The sequence below is a fragment of the Miscanthus floridulus genome, chromosome 9 (genome assembly GCF_019320115.1).
Source record: "Miscanthus floridulus cultivar M001 chromosome 9, ASM1932011v1, whole genome shotgun sequence".
In the NCBI taxonomy this organism is placed as follows: domain Eukaryota; kingdom Viridiplantae; phylum Streptophyta; class Magnoliopsida; order Poales; family Poaceae; genus Miscanthus; species Miscanthus floridulus.
The window spans coordinates 18,393,061-18,399,060 of record NC_089588.1 but is presented as its reverse complement, the minus strand read 5'-3'; the positions used below and the strand labels follow the sequence as shown (position 1 = coordinate 18,399,060).

The following is a 6,000-nucleotide window of genomic DNA, read 5'->3' as shown; positions in this document are numbered from 1 at the left end:
ATAGAGCGGTTGGGCGCGCCCGATCAGATGCTGATCCAAAGATCTAATTGGCCGTTGGGCCAATTGGTGGAGATCAAACTAACACTCAATGCTGCCACGTGTAGCCCTTCATCTTCCAGCAGCACTGCACTCTACAGGCTACTGCAACACCTCGAGCTTTCGTCTAGTATGCTACATTCCATATGGTGCTACAACTGTAAGCCTCTAATGGAGTACTCAACGCCGCACCAGGTGTCCAGGTACCAGCAGCACGGTTACTCCGGCGACGGCCTCTACACGGGCCGGCCAAGAAGCTCAGCCACCGGTGAGTCCGACGACGACGCCCTCCTCTTCCTTGCCGCTCCGGCAGGCTGGCTCATCCGGCTGCTCGCCTTCCTCGGGGAGCTCGTCGCGTCTGCCATCCTCAGCCTCGTCTTCCCCGTCGCCGCTCTCGTCGGGGCGCTGCGCGCCCTCCCTGCGGCGGTCGCGCCCAGCCTCCGGCGCGCGGCTTGCTCGCCGCGGCGTGCACCTTCGTTGCCCTTGTGGCCGCGCTGCTCGTGTCCGTTCTCCTCGGCTTCGTTCTTGTCCGGCACTGGGTCGAGGACCAGGTCACCGTGCGCCAGCAGCTCTTCTTCGACTACACGGAGGCGCTAGCGCCGCGGTGGTCCTTGGTGGTGGAGCTCGAGGCGCCGGCGCCGTGCTGCCGGCGGGTCACTCCGTCAGGGTGTCCATGGCATTGCTGTTTCCTGATTCCTACCACAACCGTGAGGTTGGCATGTTCCAGGTACATGCACATGCTTGTTACCAAATCTCCGATCCGGTAAACTCGTTTGCTGATGTGTGCATCGCACGGTGAACTCGTCTTCTTCTGAAGATAAAAGCAGAGGCGGTCTCTGTAACTGGAATCACCATGGCATCAGCTACACAGCCATACATGCTGAGGTACAAGAGCACCCATGTCCGGCTGGCGCAGTCTGCGCTGCTGTGCGTGCCACTCACTCTGGGCATACGCAGTGAGACCCAGGCCGCAAGTCTCAAGGTGTTGCAGTACAGGGAAGGCCATGGCCGCCATAGGAGAACAGGGTTTATCAGAGTCTTGCTGCAGCCAAGAGCTGCGACGGTGCAGCTGCCCCAGGTGTACAGAGCAGAGGTTGTTGTGCAGACAGCTCTTCCGTGGGCAAAGAGCCTGGCACGCGGCTTGAAGTGGACACTCTGTGTGTGGGTGTCTTCCTCTGTGTACGTTGCGCTCATTGTTCTTGCTGTTTGTTGGGCCCGGCCTCTCGTGGTGTCCGCGAGGAATAGGAGGCTGTCTGAGATTCAGGCCGATGGAAAGATGGCTTCTGGTTTGGGTTCTGGAGATTATGGTGAAAGCTCAAGCAAGGAGGTGTCTGAAGATTTTGCAGTGAAGTGGAGGGAGAGAAGAAGCAAGAGGAAAGCACAGTTTCGAACGCGATTACACGGAGGCAGCATGGACCTTGAGTCCACTGAGGGTTCAACTTCTAGTGTTGCAGTGGTGGAGACAAGTGAGGCCATGAATGATCCTTGAGAATCTGATTGTATACAATCATCAGTATCTGATGATATCAACTAATTTTAATCAGGGGTGTTGCTGTGAAATTTGTGTGTGTTGTTACCACTAGACCTCTGTGTGTACTGTAGATGTGACCCAAAGGCTTCTATACTACTCTACATTTCAGACCAACGCATATAATAACGAAAACATACATGGATGAATGAAAACTTCATGAACTTCATGGAAGATGGAACCTTGTCTCCTTGCTCATGTGGCTCCAACACTTAAGTTGTTTGGGCGACCTATATTTGCAGGAAAATTATGGAGTGTCCCTTTCATGGTTGCAGAAGCTGCACATTGGAGCATATATCTACTTCGTGCCAGTATTTTGTAAGTTAAATCACTCTCTCAGTAATCTGCGCATTTTTTCCACTCTCTGGACAAGTTCTGGTTCAAATCATTTGCTTTCCTGCAAATAGGTTATCATATCTGTTCTTTTGTTGAGTAGGATGTAGGCACAAAAAGACATCAGATTTGTTGGATAGGTCCTACTTATTACAGGTGCTGAAACTTGTATAAGTTGGGACCATTGTATGCTCTAGGAGACTGAGCTGTTAGATAAACTCCGTAGGTCCTATACTTTTTTACTGATCTACAGCAATTGAAAACTTTCTAAGATAGGGTCCTTGTGTGCCACAGGCAACTGATCTGCAATTCTTGGTATGTACGCCAATACTTTGTGGGAACAATGTAGGGACAGAATAATACATTGAACACTGTACAATCATGTTACTGCAAAAGGATCGCTAAGCTTAGGGCCAAGTGGGCTCATGATTTAATGGAGACTTCTCATGCTGATCAGAAGATTGTACTATTTTGAGCTGTTTCAACTTACAAGTAGCTTTGATTGTCCCAGCTACACCAACACAGAGGAATGGAAGCTCATCATTTCCAATTGGGAGCTAGTACCTGTTACTTCCTACTGAAAGCATAATACATCTATTTGGATATCAGAATTTGCACGCATGTTGATTTTTATCTACCTTTTAGTTTGGTAAGACTAGAGAATTCTATGTACCATCTCTCCTCAACTGCCTTGCTGCTGTCAGTTAGGAGTAATATATCTTGTCCCTCTGCAGCCAGCTGACCCAATAGTAGGTTGGTGAGAGGCCTCTTTTGTCAATCTATGCATTTATAGACCATAACTATTCATTGTCAAAATTTTCTAGTTCACCAGGAACAAAGAAAGGATATATGCCTCATGTGCATAGTTCATCTACCTGTCATTCTATCATACACATATAGTTGAACTGCAGCATAATATTTGTTTCTCACACAATTGACAAGAAAGAATTGTGCCTACTAGCTGGATGGTCCCTACCCTTATGCAAGAAGATCCACATTATCTGAGTTGCCATAAAAAAGAAGAAACTAATTTGAAGTATTCCATTTATTTCTGTTTCTGTCTGTTGTTAAAACCTAAAAGGTTAAAGAATCGTTGTCTATTGTTCTCACGGATCCTGCCTTATGTTTTGAGGTGCATCTCATTTAGCCACTCTGCCCTACCAACATTTCTCGGATCTGAAAACAAAGTCAACAGACCATGCACTGAATTTATAATGATTTGGGATCAGTGACTGGTTTAGCCAATGCATGTATCACATTTTCATATCTGCACTTTGCTCCATAATTCAATTTAGTATGTTGATTTGTTAAACAATATTTGACATTCTCATTTCTCAGATCAGATTGGCTTATGATTCATGGACCAATGGACCAGGACCTTGCGCAGACTGCAGATCCTGCATCAGCAGTAGGTGAGTCCCAGCATACTCTGTCTGGTAATAAATATGATGGACCGGCAAGAAGGGGGCAAAATTATGAGATTAAGGTTGCATTCCATGTGAATTTTTTATTCGCCATATAGTTTTTGGACGTTGCAATTTAATGAAGGAGAATATAATTGGTGGAGATTGTGTTATATTGCATTGGGTCTCATGGGCTGATCATATAGAGTACATAGGACTAACACCTCACGTGGTTAGACAATGTGGTACTATTTCTAGTTACTCTAACATCCCCCGCAGTAGACGGTGAGACTGGAGAAGAAGCTGAAGCTAACATCCCATGCAGTCATAACAGTCGATGCGGCGCATATGATGTGGCTGGAGAAGAAGCCGATGAGTCCTCATGCAAGGCGGAAGCCCTTTGTGCCGATGTCGAGGTAGCCGAGCGTGAGGGCGCAATAGCCGTGGTCGAAGAAGCCGTGCTGAAGATGGCCGAGGTCGACGTAGTTGTGGTCGGATTGCCATGTCGATGGAGCTGCAGGCGCGCGAGGGGCGCCATGATGATGACGGAGACGCGTCGAGGCAGTCGTCGTGGAAGGGGGCGATGCCGAAGTCAACGCAAAGGCCGTCGTAGACGTAGAAGAAAGGCGACGACGCAGTCGAGGCAGACGGGGTAGGAACGGGAGGGTCGATGCCGAAGTCGATGCAGTCAAGCCACCTGTGCGCCGAGGCGTGGGCTGGGTTTGCCAGTCCCAGCAACGCATCGGGGACGAAAGCACGCGTCGGTATCGCCAATACCGGACTTACAAGGTAGAGGGCCCCAACCACGGTGATGCTGTCGACGTGGTTGTGCTGGACGAAGAAGAAGCAGTGCGAGAGTGCGAGAGCAGACGCATCGGCGAGCAGGGCTCAGCGACGATGCGAGGGGTGCGACCAGCGAGCATGGCTCAGCGACGGCGCGGGTAGCGGCAGCTCGATGACGAAGACCCAATCAGCAGGACAAAGACCTTGTGCAGACGGATGGCGCAGCATGTCGCAGAACCGACCAATTTATAAGAGTACAAGTACAATGGCAGCCCGCAAGCGGTCGCACTGTCATACTTGAACCCATATAAACCCGGTAGTCCGTCGAGTACCACGACGGGTCTCAATAAACGATTTACAACAACCAAGATCATACAGGATTCAACATATATGCCACATATTACATAAAGTTCACAGATACATTTCATCATCGGAGTACGAATAAAAGTTATTACAAACCGAGTTTGATAAATAAAGCGGAAGCAATTAAGTTCAAAAATAAAGTTTCCAACATAGTTTAATATAGTGCCAAGTCGGATCACGGTCCACAAAAGCAAGGATAGGAATTAATAAAGAAGCCTGCCCAAGGCTTACTCCTCATCCACAGCGGGATAGAAGCAACTCTTGCAATAACCATGATACACAGTGCCATCTGCAACAATGGGAAAATAAACCCTGAGTACGAGAAGGTACTCAGCTAGACTTACCCGTCATGAACCAGAAATAAAATGACTCCAAGGATTATGCAAGGCTGTATAAGTGGACATAACTTGACAACATTTTTGCGTAAAAGTAATTGAATCATGGTATAGTTACAAATTCTTTACCAGGTTAATTATAACTATCCATTTCTAGGTTAGCAACTATCCTGTGCCAAACATGTGGTATATCATTTAGAAGCATACAATAGTAACCATAGCAGGTATTGTAATTCCATATTCATCCGAACCATCATGTTTCATAACACAATTGCTACGATGTTGGGACTAGCCAAGTTTCTCACTATCCGGGAGAGACAGCAATTCGAATCGATTTCAACCAGCTGGGAATTTATTCCTAACACAAACCCAGGTCTACCAGCCACGATAGCCTTAGGTCACCATTGGTACAACTTAGGTACACATTTTGCGGGTCCGTACCGCGCCGCACAATCTGGAACACCAGATGCCAGGATGCTCAGGCCAAGCCTACCCTTGGGCTCAGTCTGATCGTTCCCCAGAAGGAGCGCACAACAAAACGGGTCCTGGCCTAAGTTGAATTACTCGGCTTCGTGGTCGGAACGAGTTATCCGGCCAGCTAAGTGAGAGGCATGTGTTCAATCTTGTCAGAAGCGCCAACAACGGCCAGCTAAGTGCATCATGTTTATTGAGTAGGTGCATATCTCTTCTTGATTATTAATTAACTACTTCTACAATGCATCGACTATGCCACAAAACAGTAGCTACTTGTTTCACTCATAACTAGAGTTCTACTAATCCAAACACAGTGATCCTAGACTTTATAGAAAGCTTATCCAATTCTCTACAACTTTGTTATTAACTATTTTTACAGTACACATTATTTTCAACATGCAATTCATCAAACTCCAGAATCTGTCCGGAAACTATTCAACATGTAATACAAAGTAACAATACGTCTACTCAATGTAATCATTCCAAATTTGACAACATAAAATCTACCAACAGTGTAAGCATACCAACTACATTTTAGATAATATAATGGTGAAGCTCAAACTATTTATTTAAATGCCTTTATTATTTTACTGAGATATTTAGGTTAAATAATAAACATATATCAGATATACTTCATAAATTCTCAAAAATTTACAGTGGCTTACTAATGCTATCAAAGGACTACTGTAAAAGTTTTATGTCATTTTATCAAGTAGAACATCCTATACAAAAATGACAAGGAAGT

At 46.4% G+C, this 6,000-nt stretch overlaps 1 pseudogene; it reads left to right on the top strand.

The window, feature by feature from the left end:
* The first annotated feature begins 207 nt into the window (after nucleotides 1-207).
* Nucleotides 208-1,525, top strand: LOC136479356 (seipin-1-like; annotated as a pseudogene).
* Nucleotides 1,526-6,000: the final 4,475 nt, after the last annotated feature.